Below are 24,521 nucleotides of genomic sequence, written 5' to 3' on the forward strand. Positions count from 1 at the left end.
GCCAAAGAAACTCGTACAAGTGCCTAATATCGTGTAGCGCTCCCACAAGCACACAGAAGTGCCGCAACACGACGTGGCATGGACTCGACTACTGTCTGAAGTACTGCTGAAGGGATCTGACACCACGAATCCTGCAGGGCTGTACATAAATCTATAAGAGTACGAGGGGTTGGATATTTCTTCTGAACAGTACGTTGCAAGGCCTCCCAGATATGCTCAGTAACGTTCGTGTCTGGGAAGTCTGGTGGTCAACGCAAATGCTTAAACTCAGACGAATGTTCCTGGAGTCCCTCTGTAGCAGTTCTGGATGTGTAGGATGTCGCATTGTCCTGCTGGAATGCACAATGGACACGAATGAATGCAGATAATCAGAAAGGATGCTTACATACGTGTCACCTGTCACAGTTGTATCTAGACATAACAGTGGTACAATATCACTCCAACTACACACGCCCTACACCATTACAGAGCCTCCACCAGCTCGTACAGTATCCTGCTGACAAGCAGAGTCCATGGATTCATGAGGTCCTCTCCATACCCTTACACGTCATTCCCTTCGATGCAACTTGGGCCTCGTCCAACCAGGCAACATGTTTCCAGTCAATAACAATCAACAGTATAGTCGATGTAGACGGCCCGAAGCGAGGAATAAAGCTTTGTGTCGTGCAGCCATCAAGGGAATACGAGCGGGCCTTTGGCTCGAAAGCCCATATCGATGATGTTTCATTGAATGGTTCGCACACTGACACTTGTTGATGGCCCAGATGGAAATTTGCAGCAATCTGCGGAAGGGTTGCACTTGTGTGACGTTGAACGATTCTCTTCATTCGTCGTTGCTCTCGTTCTTGCAGGATTTTCTTCCGGCCGCCGCGGTGTCCGAGATTTGATGTTTTACCCGATTCCTGATATTCGCTGTACACCCGTGACATGCTCGTACGGGAAAATCCCCATTTCATCGTTACCCCTGAGATGCTGTATCCCATCCATCGTGCGCCTGCTATAACAGCACGTACAAACTCACTTAAGTCTTGATAACTTGCCATTGTAGGAGCAGTAACCGATCTAACAACTGTGCCAGACACTTGTAGTCTTACACAGGTGTTGCCGACCGCAGCACCGTATTCTGCCTGTTTAGATATCTCTCTTATTTGAATACGAATGCCTATACCAGTTTCCTTGGCGCTTCAGTGTAATAGGCCACGCCACATGGTAACATGCATATTATTGTCCTAGCTATGGTGTGTCAACTCTTATGCAATGGGTTCGTTCAAATCAAATGGCTCTGAACACTATGGGACTCAACTACTGAGGTCATCAGTCCCCTAGAACTTAGAACTACTTAAACCTAACTAACCCAAGGACATCACACACATCCATGCCCGAGGCAGGATTCGAACTTCCGACCGTAGCAGTCGCGCGGTTCCTGACTGAAGCGCCTAGAAGCGCTCGGCCACCGAGGCCGGCTATGGGTTCGTTGCTGGTTTCTGTCGGCATTGTTATTAACATATCTTTGGTAGTTTTCCCCATTTTCTATAATAACGCAATCTTTTAAAGCAATGCAGATTTGGCGAATAAAAAACTACCGTTATTTTTTTAAAAGAATTTATTTCAAAACGAAAAATCTTAGCACTTCTGGTGTGGCTGATATTTCATTTTATTACCAGGTTAACAGCTACAAATCAAAAAACCTGCTGTAATGGAAACCAAACAAATACAGAAAAATGCAGATTATTCAGAAGTAAAATTCCGGTTTCGGTTTTAACCGGTCAGTTTTTCCCATACCCATCCTGACACCCCTTTGTCCAGTGTTGGCGTTGGACGCACCACCGTTGACGCAACTGTCTCTGCCGCTGCGTCATGAAAAGCCACAACAATGGTAGGTGTGCTGCCAGCCCGTAGTATTCCAGACATCGTATGAATGCTCGTCTTGGTACAAACAAGCTCGTTACCTGAATCGAGGTAGGCCTACATACTGTAGCAGTACGATGTTGCTTGGCCAAACGAACAGGAAGTCAGTCCGCTCAGGTGGCATTTGCTTGTTTGTTACCTTAAAAAAACAGTTCTCCAACAGATCAACTCACCTACCCAGTATTTACAGGACTAGTTGCGTAATTAGGAAATGCAACATTCATTCATTGGTTCATTCATTCAATCTCGGTTTTAAAACACCAGTGTAGCAGAACCATCTACTTAAAGTAGTTGAGTTTAGGAGACGTCACAACTGTTATTTAGGGAAAACAGATTTACATGGGTACGTCTCTCCAATAATTGAAGTTCCTCTGAATTTGGTAGACAATTTTTAAACTAAATTAAGTATTAAGGTTACTGCAGGCCTTTTTGTTTCCTTTTTCGGCTTTTGGTGGACAGGGGATACAACCTGATACTTGCTGTCATGAACATGGGAAACCGCCCACAACGCCGCTTGGAGGGACTGAGAGTACTCGATAATCCAGCGCACGGATTGCACCTACATTTGGTTCAAATAATCAAAGACGGCAGAAAAATTTTCGGAGGAACATCTCGGAAAAGCATAATTGTTTCGTTGTGTACATGGATCTATTTATAGGCCTCCTACGGTCCATCTTAGATGCAATCAACTACCATTGCTGATGCCGATATTTGTTATTTGTCTCCTTCAACGTCGTCTTGTTCGTAGTTGGCTGTGTGGATACGTTCACACTTGTCTTTGTCACGGCATTTAAAATGACATGTAATGTAGATGTGAGTCGACAAACTGCCTTCGCGTTTATAAGAAACTCGGAAGATGGCTAGGAGCTACGCCCGGAACTTACAGTGGTTATAGATCAGGGCTACATGGTTTCACTGTCCGCAGTGCACTACACTCAACAGCTACTATCGCATAAACTTACAGTGAAATGAAGTTCAACGGGATATGTAATTTACCGATCACATTGCATCCTATTTCGAAATTTCATACAATACTCACTACATGTTCATCTGGGTTGCTGAGAAAGTACAGAAGGCTACACGCATAAGATTCATATAGCTATAGTCATTGACCAATCCTCTTCCATGTGATCACCAACATACAGAAAACATAGCATAGCATAGTCCCATTAGCTACCAGTACTGCATAATGTGCATCAGGCCATAAAGGAAGTTTTTGTGTAGAATCATATACAAATGAATCAACTAAAAGTTACACCGCAGATATTGCGGAAATGGAAAGTGCTATTGATATGCGTTTTTCATAGGACGGATTGGTAATCAAGGGATCATATTGTTAGCTAATCAACAGATCGTAACAGTACTTAGAAAGTGCATTTTTTATGCAAACATATACGTCTTCAAAAGAAAAAATTCCTGTTGACATTAACAAACTAAAATCAGAGTAAATTAGAATGTCAGTAGTGTTTGTTGCAGGATTCTAGTGCGAATCGTTTACAGAATACAAAATGTGTGTGACATCTTACGGGACTTAGCTGCTAAGATCATCAGTCCCTAAGCTTACACACTACTTAACCTAAATTATCATAAGGACAAACACACACACCCATGCCCGAGAGAGGACTCGAACCTCCACCGGGACCAGCCGCACAGTCCATGACTGCAGCGCCCTAGACCGCACGGGTAATCCCGCGCGGATACAGAATATCATATTTTGAAATGTTCCCGTACTGATACTTGAACAATACACCAAAGAACAAGACAAATTTCCACCAGTTATGTGCAGTCTGATCATTAATGGAACAAATGACCACCGGCAGCGGCAATATGCGCTTCCAGTCTGGTGTGGAACGATTGCTGTACACTTGCTAGCAATTCAGCGGAGATGTCCGAGCAGACGGCAGAAATACGTCGTTGCATAATATCGGGTATAGTTGGTATGTTCTTGTAGACAACGTCTTTCAGCTTTCCCGACGAAGAAAGTCTACAAGCGTCAATTCTGGGGAACGAGTCGGCCATGGCACAGATCCTTTGCATTTAGTCCAACGATCTGTCGTGAAGACATGCTGAAGTGCGTTGTGTACTGTGGGCTGACAGCCATCATGTTGGCATCACAAGTTCCTCCTAGTGTCTCTGTCTCCAGTATCCGTGGATAGACATTGACGGTCCACCTAACGAAGCGAGCGGTTATCGTCAGTACACAAATATTGCTTATGTAGGCGGTTTGCCTGGTCTTAATTGGTGTATGTGGTTTCATTACTAAACAAGGTACATGATGCATCTGGAGTACCCTATTTTTATACTCATGCGTAGAACTTAACTCAATTCTCATAATACGAGGGGCGTTCAGAAAGTAAGCTCCGATCGGTCACGAAATGGAAACGACTATGAAAATCCGATAAAGCTTTGCACAGATGTGTTGGGTAGTGTCTCTAGTATAACCCCAGTTAGCATCGCGTCGCTCTTCTCACTTCTGAGCTCGCAGTGAGTGCGTAAAGATGTCTAGAAAATAGTGTCTGCCACCAAGTACGAGGGCCTGGTGAGAAATTTCGCCTGAAGCTATGCAGCTAACATGACATAACTGTCGTGCTGTGTCTTCTTCAAGACAATTCTCAGCCACATTCTGCAGGGGCAATGAAGATGCTCCTGCATCGTTTTCAAATGGAAATGTGAGATTTCCCACAATACAGTACGCAATTGTCTCCCCCTGAGTTTCATCTCTGGTCACATGAACCGCTGTCTTTGAAGACAACATTTTGACACAGACAACGAGGTGTAGGCCAGCGTGGAGAATTGGCGGAAAGCACTGGCGGCTGCCTTCTATGATGAGGCTATTGAAAAGTTGGTACAACGCTATGACAAAAGTCTAAGTCAGAACGGCGACTACGTAGAGAAGTAGCTGAAAGGTGTAGCTAATTGTTACAAGTAAAACATTTCTGATGTTCACTGTGGTTTCAATTTGGCAATCAATCGGAGCTTACTTTCTGAACAGGCCTCGTGGTTTCCATACAGCTCTTGATAGAACTGCGATGCGGATGGAACCAGTGTCAATGGAGAATGCGTAGGACAGTTGCTTGACTCATGACACTTCCTCGTGCGATTGCCCCAGAGTTAACGTAAGGATCAACTCCAACAGCAGCAAGAACATAAATTTCCCCCTTTCCTGTCGTCACGTGTTTCATGTAACTGATTGAAAAGTTGATAAATAACTACCGAGATGGTTGACGTCTATTGGGTTATCTTGCAGCATACACCGTACGAGAACTGCATTCTTGCTACACTCTTCATACACCACCAGCATGTCGGCTTCTTCTGCATTGGTAAATCCCATCGTCCGCTCACCAACTACTGCTTAGACTATCGCACACTAAGTGACTAACAAGCCGCAATGCATTCAAGGGACAGACAAGCGCGTTGTAAGCAAACATAACAACATTGTACTGGGCAACTACACAGGTTAAGTGACAGACACAAGTGTCGATGTAGAAACTATTCAAAATAAGCTACCTCGTAAACGACTCGGACTAGAATTCTGCAACAAACACCACTGACATTCTAATTTATCCTACTTTTAGAATTTTCTAAGTACTATTACGGTCTGTTTATTGCCTAACAATACGAGCTCCAGAGCACGTAATCCATTCTGTGAAAACCGCATATCAATGTCACTTTTCATTTCTGCAGTATTTCCGGTGCATGTTTTAGGTGATTCACTCTGTATACGAACGGTTGCTGAAAAGTAATGCCCCTGAACTTCTCATGTGTAAATTCTTGAAGGTTTAAATAAATAAAATAAATGTATTAACTTTTGAATTTGTGTTCTTCATTTCTGCATGTTTATCTCTTAACATTTCTCCCAACGAGAAACTAATTTATTGATAACGTCTCTGTAGAAACCTGGACTCTGTTGACGGAACCGCAACCCCACATCTACTTGCACCGCTTTATCATTATCAATGCGTAGTCCTCGAATGTGTTGTTTAAGTTTTGAAAATAGATGAAAATCGACTGGGGCCAAGTCGGGACTGTACGGAGGATGATCGATGACAGTGGATCCAAGGAGTCGGACTGTTGCAGATGTCGCAGCGCTCCTGTTTACTCTGGCACTCTCATACTGAAGGAGAGGGCGCTCCATGTGTGGACTATATCTTCGCACTGGAAACTCGATTACAGTAGGCTGTTTCCCACGCACCGACGTAGTTAAGTTCAGACCGTCATGTTAAACGCTACAATTCGGAGCCCTCTAGCGGCAGAAGGATGCAAATATGTACACATGAAGAGTAAAGATGCAGAATGTTAATAACGTGGTTTTAATAAAAAAATCTTTGAGTTTTCATAAAAAGAAAAATTCGGAGCCATTACTTTCCAGCACGTCCTCATACATCCCAACACAAAGGAGGATTTAAGGTATGGACACATCATTCTTGGGGAAGGATCGACGGAATCATTACAGACGGAAAATGAGATGTATTTTAAACAAGTAAAACCGACATATGAGACTCTTGAATTGTATGATTTGCAGACCAGTTAGGAGATGTTAAATATTCAATGGGCAGATATTGTTAAAAACAAAGTAGTAACATCGTCGACAAAGCTTTCCTTTCCATAAGTTCATCTTACATTCAAGCAATATTAAGCTTTCCTAAAGGATTTTAATGCATTGTGGTATATGTTTTCACTGTCCTCTTTCGTTTCTCCCAATGCATATGCACAACTGCACACACAAAACATTTCGTGACACAGACACAGTCACTCGAGCCAAATAGTTTGACACATATCGAATTAATGCAACCCCCTCCCCCTCCCTCTCGTAGTCAACGCCTTGTTAGTGTTTCATGAAGAAAGCAACACTGACTTTCTGAGGTGGTTAAAAAATGTCATAACAATTTCGGGATCATTTAAAACCCACCATACAAAATTTTCAGTAATTCGTAAAAACCGTTAACTTAGACAGTCGTACTGTAGTGCGCTAAAGCTTTATTTATGAGAGAAACATTCACAGTCTGCGTCAGGATCAAAACAAGAACACCGGTTGTATTCTTAATGTGTGAATAAGATTCCACAACTCAGCTTACCACATTTGCAACGTCCGCAGTGGAGGCTGCTGACCGCACCATAGCGAAAGCAGGTGCTGCAGCCCCTGTGTAAATTTGATTTGGGTGCCCACGAGGTCGGGCAGATTGTCCACCAACAAGTTTCGCGTTATTAAATTTTGCCGCTGTAGGCCGTATGGTTCTCAGGAGGACGCCAAACCGTCCCTCTGCGACCATTTCCTCCATTTAGTGCCGTAATTACCTTATTGCATTAGAGCAAGTTAAGGATGAGCAGCAGAATACTAATTATTTAATGAACCCGAAGTTTATGCAGGCACATTCAAATTTTTACAGCTGTTACGTAATTTTGTGTACTTAGCCTCCGTCATAGAACGCACGCAGAACAAGGGGGACAGACGCTCATTTCGTTATCAACATACCGCCTGATTTACTTGTTCTTTTTGATGTGTGTGTTGCAGTGTTCATAATAGCAACTGACCTGAGAGGCTCACGTATTACATGCTTTTAACTTATTAGCACGTTCTCTAAGAAAAATTGGATTCTGATGCTGATTTCGTTTCGTGTTCCTTCTGATTTCTTAAGATACACGTCACCTAACACAACATCACCGAAGAATCATTGTGTCAACATGGTTTTCTTGAACTCACTGCAGCCCAGTCGTTTCTACCTATTTACACCCCGTAATTGGGCGATCTTGGATTACACTCTTTGCAGTTGAGTGGCAGCGTACCCACACTCAAGATATTTCTTATGACGTGGTGATATGAGGTGTGTTTTAGAAAGCATGGTGACTGTACTGCAAATTGTAGAAAGACGACGTCATATTGGAATGTACAATGTACTTTTCTTCTAATTTGAGTAAAATTTTACACTTGCAGTTACGATTTTAGACCATTGTGTCTGAAATAAAATATGATGAAGCGCTTGAATATATAGCTCCTTATCTTAACTAGGATCCTTCATATCGCCTTAAAACAATTGTACCAGTATTTACGATCCACTATGTGTGCTACAAATGGTTCAAATCGCTCTGAGCACTATGGGACTTAACATCTGTGATCATCAGTCCCTTATAACTTAGAACTACTTAAACCTAACTAACCTAAGGACATCACACACATCCATGCCCGAGGCAGGATTCTAACCTGCGACCGTAGCGGTCACGCGGTTCCGGACTGAAGCGCCTAGAACCGCACGGCCACACCGGCCGGCTTGTGTGCTACAGTAATGATATTAATTTACAATTAATACCATTGATTACTTGACAAAAATGCAAAAAAACAAACAACAGAAAAAATTGACAGGCGGAAATCACGGTCATTGACGTTAATTTAGTGTAACACATCTGTTTTACACTTTACGTTTAGGATTCTCTAAAGAGAAAAAATACTTTAATTATTATGCAAAAATAGCATTGCCTATACCTGCTGCAAGAAGACATAGTATTCCTCCAGACAGAATCCACTGTCATTATTGAAAGTTACGATGAATGTCAGCTGAAAGGGGAGATATTTGCTGCTGGTCTGCATACCACAGAGCTATCCACTTTCAGTGGCTGTATATTCTCTTCTTGCGAAGCCGTTGTAAACTGAAGTTGCACGTGGAATAATCATGCTGACTGTTCAAGACATGAGACACTCCTGTAATGCGTATGTGTGTTACATGTTTCTAGCAAACGCACCCAGTTATCGACATGAAAGGCTCTATTCTTCAAGTATTTACAGTTTTCGGTGAATTAATAAGACGAAGATACCCTTACAGGTAAATGAAAATAATATACGCCACCGGATCTTGAATGACTGATTGGTGCGAGGAAAGATCGTGCCGGAAATCCACTGGCTTACATTTTGAGGAAGTGTAGAACAGTATCTACACTATAACGTCTATAACGTGAACAGATAGGGTTAAAAAGCCCAAATTAATAACACATGCATGATAATTGATGACGATATATTTGTCTATGTTGGGTTGTTTATCTCGGCTTTTATGAAACGATCGTGGTCAAACCAAATCCATAAACTTTTTAACGCGAACTGCAGCTTACCAGTTTCTTAAAACTTAAGTCCACAAACTCATACCTGAACAAACACACACACACACACACACACACACACACACACAAACACACACACACACACACACACACACAACTGATAATTTTAAAACTATAAAATGAAAGTAAAAAGATACAATGTAAGAACGTGGCTGACTGGTGACTGGGATAAAAATGACGAAGCCAGCTACTCCCCAACGTACTAAAACTTCCAACTATGAGAGGTTAGGGTGGGGGGGGGGGGGACAATTGACAAATTTTAAAAAGCGTACGTCACTCTTTTCCCGTCTGCTAAAATATAGGCAGACTCACATAAATCTGCTATCGTTCCCTCGTCCGCATATAAAATGCACTGGATTAAAATATGACGTTCCGAAATGAGGAGCTAGGGAAAAAGTCCAAAATTCCAGATTATCTGATTTTTACATAATTCAATATTTCAGCTAGAGTACTTTTCATTGGTTTTGTATTAAATTATTTTATCTAAATCTGATCGAAATTTAAAAACCTAATTTTCTTTCCCTCTCCTCCTTTGGGTTAGATACTGGTCTGGACAGTAGCTGCGGCATCGCCATGTGCGATATCTTTACTTACACAAATTAGTAATTTTTTGTATTAGCGTCAATTTGGCAATAATGGTTGAACTAGCACCAAAACGCATTACATTAGATTCAGCCAAAGACCTTGAATAAGTTGCTGTTAAGCAAACATTTAGAAGTCAAATATATACAGGTTAGATAGCTAATATGGTTGGGTTTAAAGAGCCTAGATATTTTTAAGGTCAGTAATAATGTGTTTTACACTATAAACAAGTGGTTGAGCCAATACATTTTTTAACATTGAAATTGACAGCCATGACCTCTGATCCAGTATGGAAAAAATCAGTCTGTAATAATGTTTTTTAAGCGAAGATTTCATTAACTAACCAACCTCAAATTATTGCTAGTCTGAAATTTTCTGTTGCACAAATCGAGTGAATTAAAACACATGTTCTTTAATACAAATGATGCCAGTTTAATGTCATCCGAAATTAATGATGGCTGGTACTGAATGTTATTGGTTAGTTGTTAAAGAAACTTTAAACTTCTCAAGAGAGACGTTCACGCTCTGCAGTGAATGACATATTGTAGTCGAACTACGTGAATACAAATGAAAACACAGGTTTTTATGGAGGACTACACATAAAAGTGCAATGATAAACATTCATTCGAAGGACATCCTCCTTTTTAAGTGGTCCATTCTGGCAGGTTTATATCTTGTATATAACCATACAGAAGGTGTGGCTCAGTATTATTGGTCATATTCTGAAATACACTGGTGTGTAAAGCTAAAGGGCAAAGAAACTTTCGCTTGGTGTGTCACTGCCAGATAACATAGCTCCATAAAATTTGGACCGTAAGTATGAAGAAATACTACAGTAATGTACAAAAGGTAAGTGAAATAAATCCGCATTGACGCAAACAGAAAGGACATTTATATCGAGAGAAAATAATGACACTGAACTCGCCATGGTTTTTGTTGATTCCCTGGACAATACGACAGGCAGAACATGGTTCTTAATAGGGCGTATGATCATCACGGACAGCAGCGCATGCTCTGCAGTGTGCTCCCATGTAGTAGCACCTTCCATTTGCACATTCCACGTGCTTGAAAAATTAAGCTGATTGTTATGTTATGTTGCTGATTGTTTGTACTTAATTTATGGCTTGACTTGTTTTGGGTTCATAAACATTTCACTTTTATCTGTTATTACTTTTATGTCGTAATTTCAAGTATTGACACGTTTCATGGCCTTGGGGATTCGCCTCTCAGTTTGGTCCTACGGAATTTGAGGTGTAAATAAAAAGAAAAAAAAAACTCTTCCACAGTGAGACTGGCAACTGCAAGATTGTCGTTGGTGCATGTGGATGTGCGGCAATACGCCACCCCATTGCATTTCACCAGAGCCCGATGGGATTATACACTCCTGGAAATGGAAAAAAGAACACATTGACACCGGTGTGTCAGACCCACCATATTTGCTCCGGACACTGCGAGAGGGCTGTACAAGCAATGATCACACGCACAGCACAGCGGACACACCAGGAACCGCGGTGTTGGCCGTCGAATGGCGCTAGCTGCGCAACATTTGTGCACCGCCGCCGTCAGTGTCAGCCAGTTTGCCGTGGCATACGGAGCTCCATCGCAGTCTTTAACACTGGTATCATGCCGCGACAGCGTGGACGTGAACCGTATGTGCAGTTGACGGACTTTGAGCGAGGGTGTATAGTGGGCATGCGGGAGGCCGGGTGGACGTACCGCCGAATTGCTCAACACGTGGGGCGTGAGGTCTCCACAGTACATCGATGTTGTCGCCAGTGGTCGGCGGAAGGTGCACGTGCCCGTCGACCTGGGACCGGACCGCAGCGACGCACGGATGCACGCCAAGACCGTAGGATCCTACGCAGTGCCGTAGGGGACCGCACCGCTACTTCCCAGCAAATTAGGGACACTGTTGCTCCTGGGGTATCGGCGAGGACCATTCGCAACCGTCTCCATGAAGCTGGGCTACGGTCCCGCACACCGTTAGGCCGTCTTCCGCTCACGCCCCAACATCGCGCAGCCCGCCTCCAGTGGTGTCGCGACAGGCGTGAATGGAGGTACGAATGGAGACGTGTCGTCTTCAGCGATGAGAGTCGCTTCTGCCTTGGTGCCAATGATGGTCGTATGCGTGTTTGGCGCCGTGCAGGTGAGCGCCACAATCAGGACTGCATACGACCGAGGCACACAGGGCCAACACCCGGCATCATGGTGTGGGGAGCGATCTCCTACACTGGCCGTACACCACTGGGGATCGTCGAGGGGACACTGAATAGTGCACGGTACATCCATACCGTCATTGAACCCATCGTTCTACCATTCCTAGACCGGCAAGGGAACTTGCTGTTCCAACAGGACAATGCACGTCCGCATGTATCCCGTGCCACCCAACGTGCTCTAGAAGGTGTAAGTCAACTACCCTGGCCAGCAAGATCTCCGGATCTGTCCCCCATTGAGCGTGTTTGGGACTGGATGAAGTGTCGTCTCACGCGGTCTGCACGTCCAGCACGAACGCTGGTCCAACTGAGGCGCCAGGTGGAAATGGCATGGCAAGCCGTTCCACAGGACTACATCCAGCATCTCTACGATCGTCTCCATGGGAGAATAGCAGCCTGCATTGCTGCGAAAGGTGGATATACACTGTACTAGTGCCGACATTGTGCATGCTCTGTTGCCTGTGTCTATGTGCCTGTGGTTCTGTCAGTGTGATCATGTGATGTATCTGACCCCAGGAATGTGTCAATAAAGTTTCCCCTTCCTGGGACAATGAATTCACGGTGTTCTTATTTCCATTTCCAGGAGTGTAGTTTGGAGAATTGACAGGCCAGTCCATTCATCGACTTTCTTTTCGCCCCAAGAACTACTCCATCTGCAACGTTCAACATGGTCATGCACTGTTATCCAAAAAAATGAGGTCAGTGGGCCGAACACAGTCCTGAAAATGTACATATCGGGTAGAAGTACAGTGTCACAATAACGCTCTGCGGTAAGTGTACTATGTTCAAAGATTTGGAGTCAGTCCACCCATGTAACACTGTCATCATTTCTCTGTTCCCGGACTGTAAGTAGATGACAAGAAGCACGAGAATGAATTTCGTGTTATAGTAGTCATATATTACAAAACACCGCTGTGAGAAGTATCAAAACATGTTAATCTTTCAGGTTAGTAATACAGATACGTACCATAAATATTACTGATCATCATCATTCAACTGACGTATGTGAGCACAGTTTGCACTACGAGAGCGCCCGCAAAAGTAATGTTTCCTAATTTGTTATGTAAGCACTCTTAAAGCTTTTCACTGGGTCACTCAGTCTGCTACGGCAGGTGGCGCACTCAAACGGGCATTCCGTTTCCTCAAATTGTTATCATTTGACACTTTCGTTAAATTCTAGTAATTATTTGCTGAAAGGCTACATTTATTTTTGTAATTACTCCCTTCTGTCTCCCTTTTTTCACTGCCACTAGGAGTCTTCAGTGTACTGATATTTTTATTTATTAAAGAGTAGACAAATTCCTAAGGTTATATTTTAACACATGGGTTCAAGCGACACTAAATGGAGATCCTTGTTAATTTTGTGCCGCCTTTTAAAATATATTAACAAGAACAAAAATATACGATTCTCTATGTGCTGTGAGATTGTTTATTAAAATTTTATTTTATCTTTCATCCCTTAATGCATTATACATACTGAAATATATTACATCAAAGTGTCCTTTCATTCATAATTTTTAATTTTTTTTAATGTTCGTGAGGAACTCTGCACTTCTTTGCATCCTATGACCTACGCACACATCATGTTACTGTAAGACATGAAAATCCTCATCGCATCCTTGCATTTTACATTCTTTCTACAATGTTAATAACAAATTGCATTTTTCGGCGCAAGATATGTCTGGTTCCACTATATTTTGTTGTTATTTGAACAAAATTTGACCGTAGTCGCGTAATATACTAGTTTTGTAGCTCTCTATTGTTACGTTTTTTCTTGTCCCAACTTGGGCCTGAAGATGATCTGCAGCGCACTGAAACTGGTAGTTGGTATTAAAGAGTCTTCATCCAGGCTGTGTTTGTTTCTTTATTATGTCGTGACATTAGTTTATGGAGATGGCGTATTCGCCCATTTCGGCTGGGACACGAGGTAAAGAAAAACAGTTGGAATATTTATCAATGAAGCATTTTACGAATGCAGCCCCGTAGTCGAAATGTGTGTAGTCTGAGGGTTTCTAAGACGTGACGTCCGGTGCTTCTGCGACGTTCAGCGGTAAGGTGGGGTATGCCTCTTCTTACTTCCGCCTCGTACCTAATAGCTTCATAACATGTTTGAGTGCGCAGGTGAAGGATACAAACGCAGGTGGAAAATTTCTCAGCTTGACATAGAGATGGCGTGGTTATTTATATTGGTGGCACTATACAGTAATGTTAGTCAACTGTCAAGGCTTTGAAGTATGCTCGTGTTTTGTGCATTTCACTGAAACATTCAAGAGACAACTGCACAATCGTAAGACTACCTTCTTTGGCTGTTCATTGTAACGGTATTTTATCTAGGTTTCTTAATGTTTCTAAGGAATTTGCTAATTTCTTTTCAAAATACAGGTGGCTGAATTCACCCATGGTTTTATCACCGATTGCGGTGATCGATACGGATTACTTCTCACATCTCTAACAACAATGAGAATGTACTGCAACAGTGATGAATAAGCTGTATTATTGAATGATTATTGATTAAAAGTGCATAAATTACGTGAAAGTATCTGCAAACCAGAAGGGAGAGATCAGCTTTTTCACATGAAGGAATGCCTACGAGAAACCTTTGTTTTGACACCAGTAAGAACCTCACAAGAGGAGGAGGTATAATAAGAAAAACTGGAAATACGGGAAGATTTCGTTTACATTACATCACGGTCAGGCAAAGATTGCGAAAGCAGATACAGGATTGTAAGGCGTACCCAGGAACAAATGTAGACTCGGATCACAGTTTAGTTGTGATGAAGAGCAGGCTGACGTTTAAAAAATGGTTCAAATGGCTCTGACCACTATGGGACTTAACTTCTGAGGTCATCAGTCCCCTAGAACTTAGAAACACCTAAACCTAACAAACCTAAGGACATCGCACAAACCCATGCCCGAGTAAGGATTCGAACCTGCGACCGTAGCGGTCGCGCTGTTCCAGATTGTAGCGCCTAGAACCGCTGGGCCACCCCGATCGGCTACGTTTAAAAAACGGATGCAGAAGTACTAAGGTAATAAGAGATATGCTTGAAGTTCTCCAAGATTATAGATACTGCCTCAAAGAATAGTTCACTAAGCAGTTCAGTTGAATATGAATGGACATACCTAGAAAGGGCGATTACAAAAGCAGGAAAGAAAAACATAGGTACAAAAAAGGTAACTGCGTAGATACCATGGGTAATAGAAGAAATACTTCAGTTGATCGATGAAAGAAGACTCTACAAAAATGACTATGGAAATTCAGGAATACAGAGATACAAGGTTAGTTAGGAATCAAGTCAATAGTAAGTGCATGCGAATAGGATGCGTGAAAAAAATGTGAAGAAATCTAAAAATAAATTATTATCGGCAGGACTGATTCAGCATATATAAAGGTCAAAACAACCTTCGTTTAAATTAAAAGCACGGGATGTAAGATTAAAAGTGCAATGGGATTTCCACTCTCGAACGCAGAGGAGAGAGCGGATAGGTGGAAAGGCTACATTGAAGGCCTCTGTGAAGGGGAAGACTCGTCTGTTGATGTGACAGCAGATGAAACAGTAATCGACATAAAAGAAGTAGGAGGCCAGTATTGGAATCAGAATTTAAAGGGGCTTTGGAAGACTTAAGCTCAAATAAGAAGAAGTGATGGATAACATTCCACCAGAATTTCCAAAATCACTGGGAAGTGGCAACGTTGGTGTGTAGAATGTATGAGTCTGGCGATACACCATCTGACTCTCGGAAAAACATCATCCGCACAATTCTGAAGATTTAAAGATCTGACAAGTGCGACAATTATTAAAAAAGCGGCTTAACAGCTAACGCATTCCAGATACTGACAAGAATAATACAGCGAAGAGTGGAAAAGAAAATTTAGGATGTGTTACATGAGGATTAGTTTGGCTTTAGGTGAGGATGCGGTGTGTCGGTTAGGAGGACAGTTGAGGCCCTGCAGCCAACATGTCTGCGTGTAAGACACACTTGACCTACACCTGCAGTTATGGTCTAGGATGCGATTTTGTATGCCTGTAGGCACACTGTCGTGGCTATCCCACACACTCTGACTGCGAATTTGTACGTCAGCCTGTTGATTCGACCTATTGTGCCGCCTTTCATTACCAACATTCGACCTATTGTGCCGCCTTTCATTACCAACATTTCCAGCGGGATAGCGCTCGCCCACAAATTGCTGTTGTAACACAACATGCGCTACAGAGTGCGGCATGTTGCCTTGTCTTGCTCGATGACCATCTATGTCTACAATCGAGCACATATGTGACATCGTCGGATGACATCTCCAGCATCAGATTAGATTAGATTAAATTTTATTTACTTTCATTTCAATTGATCCGTAGTGAGGAGGTCCTCCAAGATGTAGAACATGTCATAAAAACAACAATACATGACAAATACTTACAACTCAAACAAATAAGCTAATGTACAATTCCACAGGTCCCAAGTGGCATAGTCGTAATTTTTTAATGAACGCTATATGAAAGAATCATTTTACAATTACTAATGCTCTGAATTTAAAATAAAAAAGTTTTTTGTTTATTTATAAGGTAATAAACGTGTAATACAACTACTAAATACTTATTTACAATGAACACATTACTTCACTAAAATGGAGAAGTGTACTCACACACACACACACATACACATACTTATTTACAATGAACACATTACTCCACTGAAACGTAGAAGTGTACTCACACACACACACACACACACACACACACACACACACACACATACACACACTTATTAAAATGAACACATTACTGCACTGAAATAAATTGTGCAGAAGTTATATATATATATATATATATATATATATATATATATATAGAGAGAGAGAGAGAGAGAGAGAGAGAGAGAGAGAGAGAGAGAGAGAGAGAGAGAAATGCAATAAATGAAGCAGGCAAAAAGGAATACAAACGTCTCACAAATGATATTGACAGGAAGTGCAAAATGGCTAAGCAGGGATGGCTAGAGGACAAACGTAAGTATGTAGAGGCTTATCTCACTAGGGGTAAAATAGATACTGCCTACAGAAAAATTAAAGAGACCTTTGGAGAAAGGAGAACCACTTGCATGTATATCAAGAGCTTTGATGGAAACCCAGTTCTAAGCAAAGAAGGGAAAGCAGAAAGGTGGAAGGAGTATATAGAGGGTCTATACAAGCGCGATGTACTTGAGGACAATATTATGGAAATGGAAGAGGATGTAGATGAGGATGAAATGGGAGATATGATACTGCGTAAAGAGTTTGACAGAGCACTGAAAGACCTGAGTCGAAACAAGGCCCCCGGAGTAGACAACCTTCCATTAGAACTACTGACAGCCTTAGGAGAGCCAGGCCTGACAAATCTCTACCATATGGAGAGCAAGGTGTATGGGACAGGCTAAATCCCCTCAGGAAGAATATAATAATTCGCATCTCAAAGAAAGCAGGTGTCGATGGATGTGAAAATTCCCGGCCTATCAGTTTAATAAGTCACAGCAGCAAAATACTAACGCGAATTCTTTACAGACCAATGGAAAAGCTGGTAGAAGCCGACCTCGGGGAAGATCAGTTTGGATTCCGTAGAAATGTTGGAACACGTGAAGCAATACTGACCCTACGACTTATCATAGAATCTAGATTAAGGAACGGCAAACCTACGTTTCTAGCATTTGTAGACTTAGAGAAAGCTTTTGACAATGTTGATTGGAATACTATCTTTCAAATTCTGAAGGTGGCAGGGGTAAAATACAGGGAGCGAAAGGCTATTTACAATTTGTACACAAAGCAGAACGGCTGTTATAAGAGTCGAGGGGTACGAAAAGGGAAGCAGTGGTTGGGAAGGGAGTGAGACAGTGTTGTAGCCTATCCCCGATGTTATTCAATCTGTATATTGAGCACGCAATAAAGGAAACAAAAGAAAAGTTCGGAGTAGGTATGAAAATCCATGGAGAAGAAATAAAAACTTTTAGGTTCGCCGATGACATTGTAATTCTGTCAGAGACAGTAAAGGACTTGGAGGAGCAGTTCAACGGAAAGGACAGTGTCTTGAAAGGAGGGTATAAGATGAACATCAACAAAAGCAAAACGAGGATAATGGAATGTAGTCGAATTAAGTCGGGTGATGCTGAGGGAATTAGATTAGGAAATTAGATACTTAAACTAGTAAAGGAGTTTTGCTATTTGGGGAGCAAAATAACTGATGATGGTCGAAGTAGAGAGGATATTAAATGTAGACTGGCAATGGCAAGGAAAGCGTTACAGAAGAAGAAAAATCTGTTAACATCGAGTATAGATTTAAATGTCAGGAAGTCGTTTCTGAAAGTATTTGTATGGAGTGTAGCCATGTATGGATGCGAAACGTGGACGATAAATAGTTTACACAAGAAGAGAATAGAAGCTTTCGAAATGTGGTGCTACAGAAGAATGCTGAAGATTAAATGGGTAGATCACGTAACTAATGAGGAGGTATTGAACAGAATTGGGGAGAAGAGGAGCTTGTGGCACAACTTGACTAGAAGGTGGGATCGGTTGGTAGGACATGTTCTGAGACATCGAGGGCTCACCAATTTAGTATTGGACGGCAGCGTGGAGGGTAAAGATCGTAGAGGGAGACCAAGAGATGAATACACTAAGCAGATTCAGAAGGATGTAGGCTGCAGTAGGTACTGGGAGATGAAGAAGCTTGCACAGGGTAGAGTAGCATGGAGAGCTGCATCAAACCAGTCTCAGGACTGAAGACCACAACAAAAATTTATCAATAGAGTAGAAGGAGTTGGCCACCAATAAATCCTTTAGGCTTCTCTTAAACTGAAGTTTCAAATGGCTCTGAGCACTCTGGGACTTAACTGCTGCGGTCATCAGTCCCCTACAGCTTAGAACTACTTAAACCTAACTAACCTAAGAACATCACACACATCCATGCCCGAGGCAGGATTCGAACCTGCGACCGTAGCGGTCACGCGGTTCCAGACTGTAGCGCCTAGAACCGCACGGCCACTCCGGCCGGCTAAACTGAATTTCATCGGTTGTTAAACTTTATGGCCGCTGGCAAGTTACTGAAAATGTATGTTCCTGAATAATGCACACCTTTTTGTACAAGACCAAGTGACTTTAAATCCTTGTGAAGATTATTCTTATTTCTAGTATTGATTCCATGAATTGAGCTGTTGGTTTGAAAAAAGTGATATATTTTTAATGACAAGTTTCGTTAAGGAATAAATATATTGGGAAGCAGTAGTTAGTGTCGCTAGTTCCCTAAACAGGTTTCTGCAGGATGTTCTTGAGTTCGCACCACATGTAACTCTTACTGCTCGTTTTTGTGCCCTGAAAACTTTAGCTTGGCTTGATAAATTGCCCCAAAAAATAATCCCATATGACATTATAGAATGAAAGTAAGCAGATTTTTCGTTTTATATCCCCTATATCTGATACAATTCGCATTGCAAATAGAGATTTGTTAAGACGCTTCAGTAGTTCTGCGCTGTGCTCCTCCCAGTTGAATTTATTATCAAGCTGTAATCCCAAGAATTTAACACAGTCCACTTCTTCTATCTGCTTGTCATCGTATGTTAGGCATATACTCGTGGGACACCACTTACAAGTTCTGAACTGCATGTAGTGTGTTTTTTCAAAGTTTGGTGACAAAGAATTGGCTAGGAACCAGTGATTAATGTCCACAAATACTTTATTAGCTTACCTTTTTAAGACTACATCATCCACAGCCAGCCTTAACCGTCGCTGTACTGACCGACCAAGTGCAACAGACATGGAACTCCGTCCCACAAAGTGAAATGCGGCACCTGCACAACTCAGTCCACGTACATCTGCATGCTTGCATTCAACTTTCTGGCGGTTACATCGGTTATTGATATACCGACATTTTACATTTGCGATGGCTTATCTCTTGCTTACAATAACCTGTGATCTTGCAACGTTAATCAGTTAAATATGTTACCTAGAGAAATGCATTCCTGAAATTTCAGTACTCTGCATTAATTATTTTTTGACATTGCGATTTTTTTCGTCAGTGTATTTAACTCATATTTATGATTGATCCGTGGTGCGCCTTTTCTGGCACACCAGCTCCTTGGCACGACACTATCCATTACCCGGCTGTACTAGGATCTTTGCCACTGTTGTGATGTCACGGGGTTTTGGAACTCGGGGAAGACTCGCTACGAGGCGCAAGGACATGGTTGCGTGGAAGAAAGAGGAAAACACGTGGACTCGGCCAGCAGTGGCACGGCGGTTCTACCTCGTAAGGCGGTCGCGAGTTTGTGGTGGACCTGCCTGATGTCAACTCCGGGCGCTGTTCGTCGCATTGCTTTGGAGCCTCCATCCCTGGAGATCATCTCGAACAACGCTCCCCATCGAAGGTGTAAGTGATTTTTGTGCCTTCGTTTCGTTGACCGATTTGCGTTGCAGACAGTGTACTTGTTGTTTGGTTGCCCTAATGTACGTGTTGAAGTAAGAGAAGCCGGGAGAGTGTGTAACCTCATGGAGACCAGCAGTTAGTATTTCTCTTTAAAAATCCGCTCTTCGGACTAATATTAGGAAACTGATTAGCTCGAAGGTGTGTGTGTTAAATTTGTTTTTTGTTGGGACAGCATCCAGAAGTTTATGTATTGTCTGTATGAGATTTTCAGTGTATTTTGATTGGCATAAATCGACGTCCCTTGTATATTGCTGTAAAATTTAGCCCACTCCTATTGAAAGCACTTACTCAGTTAATTAGGAAAGACTCGTATTCCGTAAAGCTAGTCATTTGCACGTAATTCCTTTATATAAGTGCATTTATTTTCAAGCACTCACTTAATTATTTGTAAAGCCTGGTATTCCGTAAAAGGCAATTAATTGTAAGCCGAATTTTATACGAGTGCATTTATTTGAATACACTCAGTCAGTATTAGTACTGTTTATTAGTATTTATTTGTTATTTATTGGTCTCTTAACTTTTATTCATTGTTGTTTGCCTTGTCTTCTGCGGTCTGTCTGTGTCCCAGTTTTCTGCGAGTTGTTGTGTGTGGGAGCGGCGCCACATTCCGATTCGGTGCACAGAAGCTGTGACGTGCCGTCTAATGGGAAGTGACTCTGGTGTGCTGCGTCTGGCATTTTGCCTTTCGCCCAGGGCAGCCTGGCGTCAATGCCCGTTTGGCAAACATTTAACGTTTCATGTACATTAAAAAAATATGTAGGTTTCTTTATCTGCTTGGGAATGGATTGTATTAAATTGTAATTTCTTGTACTGCTTTTGTTATTTGGGTTCTTAACGAACTGGTGTGCGCTTCATAAATCAGTTTCACATTGCAAATTATTGCTCCTTTAAAAAAATTATCTGTGACACGTTTCTTTAAATCACTTTCTCATTGTAATTTATTGTTCTTAAAGTATTGAAATATCTGTGGCTCATCTCTCTAAGTGAGAGTTCGTAATTGTAATTTGCTGGCTTGCTGGAGAAGCAGGCTATCTGTAATATTTTGGTATTGTCTTAAGATGGCCACGTGTTGATTGTCTCTTAGCTGTTTTATAAATATTGTTTTTGAATACATTGTTAATTTATTGATTTGGTAGTTGTTGTGTTCAAGGAGTGGCATTATACGGGCCTTGACCTTCCATCCTAATTGTACCCCCTCATCCGACTTCCTCAGTCACAATAACATTTTTCTTTTTAGCGTAAAAATGTGTGACATTTTAACGTTTTCTGTGCAGTTAACAAACAACGAATCCGAATACGGATGTAGAAAGAGCATTAATATTCTAAAGTTGCGGACTTCGCACGGCGACCTTTGGAAGCGAGTGGGGCAGCGGCGGCGGGCGGCCGCGCCACGGCGGGCTGTTTTTGGAAGCGCGGACTCGTTGCCTGCAAAATACACCGCGGTCCCAGTGACGTTGTCAGCCGGATCACAGCCAGCGTGCATACAGCACCGCACCACGAAATGCCAAAGAGGCAGCTGTTCGCTGTTCACCGTGCCTGGACGGCCACGTCATCGACGCGCAGTCCCCCGTGTCAGACGCAAACTCGTCGCAATAGGAATAGCAGTTCCTATGTGCATTCTCACGTTGGGCTCAACACAAAACCAATACCGCAAAAACTATCCGCTTATCTTTACCCGTAAGCCTGAAAGCGATCAGGGTGCCTGCTCCGATGCGTTGAAGTCAGAGAGACATAGGAAACTATTAACAACGTTTATGAAGGGAGACGAAGTTGTAATTATCACCTCGAAAAGAAACCTAGGTAATTATTTGGTGGTGGTAAATTCCTATGAAACCAAGCTGCTGAGGTCATCGGTCCCTAGGCTTACACACTTCTTAATCTAACTTAAACTAATTGACGCTAAGGACAACACACACACGTCCTTGCCAGAGGGAGGACTCGAACCTCGGACGGGGAGGAACCGCTTGAACCGCGACAAGGAGCCCAAGACCGCGCGGCTACCCCGCACGGTTGATTGTTTGATTTGTTTGCAAGTACGTGACTGCAGTTCAGATACACAATGAAATATCGGCGCCACTGTACCGTAGCACAGAGCTGTGATGCCTCCTCTACCAGCGTGCTCCGGTACAGTGGCGCCAATATTTTATTGTGTATCTGAACTGCAGCCAAGTACATGCAAACAAACAAAAACGGAATTCCGAAAATTTATGTTTTTTAGCTGACAAGTGCTAGAATTATCGCATAATGAGCTTACCATCTCCTGCACCCAAGCTGCTGACAAGAATAATATACAGAAAATGGAAAAGGAAATTGAGAATCTATTAAATGAAGATTAGTTTATCTTTAGGAAAGGTAAAGGCCGTTTGTGACATTGTAGTTGATAATGCAAACAAGATTAAAGAATGAAACTTCCTGGCAGATTAAAACTGTGTGCCGGACCAAGACTCGAACTCGGGACCTCTGCCTTTCGTGGGCAAGTGCTCGCGAAAGGCAAAGGTCCCGAGTTCGAGTCTCGGTCCGGCACACAGTTTTAATCTGCCAGGAAGTTTCATATTAGCGCACACTCCGCTGCAGAGTGAAAATCTCATTCTCAAGATTAAAGAATGGTTCAAATGGCTCTGAGCACTGTGGGACTTAACATCTGAGGTCATCAGTCCCCTAGAACATAGAACTACTTAAGCCTAACTAACCTAAGGATATCACACACATCCATGCCCGAGGCAGGATTCGAACCTGCGACCGTATCAGTCGCGCAGTTCCGGACTGAAGCGTCTAGAACCGCTCTGCCACCGCGGCCGGCAAAATTAAAGAAACATCAGAACGTGTTCACAGGATTAGTTGACCTGGGAAAAGCGTTCAACAGTGTGAAACGATGCAAAATGTTCGAAATTTTGAGAAAAATTGGGCTAAGAAATAGAGAAAGACGGGTAACACGGAATGTGTACAAGAACCAAGAGCGAAGAACAAGAGTAGAAGACCTCGAATGAAGTTTAAATGTTTAAGGCAGATATTTAGTCTTTCTCCCCTGCTGCTCAATCTACTGTATACATTGAATAAGTAATGGCGAAAATAAAAGAATGGTTCAGAAAACGGATTAAAATTCAAGGTTAAAGAATAAAAACGATTTGATTCGCTGATTATATTGATACCCTCTGTGAAAGTGAAGAAGAAATTGCAGGGCCTGCTGAATGGAATGAGCATTCTAATGAGCGCAGAATATAGATTGACAGAGTAACGAAGAAAGACGAAAGTAATGAGAAGTAGCAGAAATGAGAACAGCGAGAAACGTAACATCAGTATTGACGATCATAAGTAGACGAAGTCAAGGAATTCAGCTACGTAGGCAAAAAAGAAATAATAATAAGCCATGAAGGGTGGCAAAAGGATGCAAAAAGCAGATTAGCACTGACAAGAAGGGTATTCCTGGCTAAGAAAAGTCTGACAGTATCAAACATAACCTTAATTTCAGAAAGAATGTACGTTTAGAGCAATGGTTGTGAAACATGGACTGTGGGAGTACCGGAACACAGGAGAATCGAAACTTTTGAAATGTAGTGCTACAGAATAAAATGTTGAAAATCAGGTAGACTGGTAAGATAAGAAATGAGTAGATTCTCCCCAGAGTCGGTGAGGGAATCAATATATGGAAAACACTGACAAAAGGAAACAATAGGAATGTAGAAATGTGTTAAGACATCAGTCAGAAGACTGGTGGCTACAGGATGACACATTTTTTAAACATAAAACGCCGGTTTTGTGGTGTCTTCTTATGTGATAGCAGAAAAAATACTTAAAAACTAGGTTTTCAGCTTCGAGAGAGTAATACTAGAAATATTGCGACTACCAGTCCTATTTCTTGCAATATCGACATCAGTCATATGGGGTTACGTTTGGATGGTCTGGCAGAGTGCACCAAATAGAAATTCTTCGAAAGACTAATCAATGTATGCAACTAGAAACGGCTGATGCTCTCTAACTAATTCCATCGTCGAATTACTGCGGTGCCTAACGTAGCAAGTCAAGTGTGCCCCACAAAACGGATGCACACAGCCCGTGACTCTTACAGGTACGTGTTTTGCTGCGAGAAGGCTGCGATCACGTGGTTCGAGGAGGTCATTACAAGTGAAGCCGGCATAAAACTCCTCCACAGTCCGGTGTCTTAACCAGACCGCCGTCGGTTTCGATCTGTCTCATTTTCATTGGAATGTACGTATTTACTTACGTGCTCGCTCATATTCTGGGCACGATTGATTAATAGTGGACTCACGGG

Source organism: Schistocerca americana, chromosome 2 (assembly GCF_021461395.2).
Source record: "Schistocerca americana isolate TAMUIC-IGC-003095 chromosome 2, iqSchAmer2.1, whole genome shotgun sequence".
Classification (NCBI taxonomy): domain Eukaryota; kingdom Metazoa; phylum Arthropoda; class Insecta; order Orthoptera; family Acrididae; genus Schistocerca; species Schistocerca americana.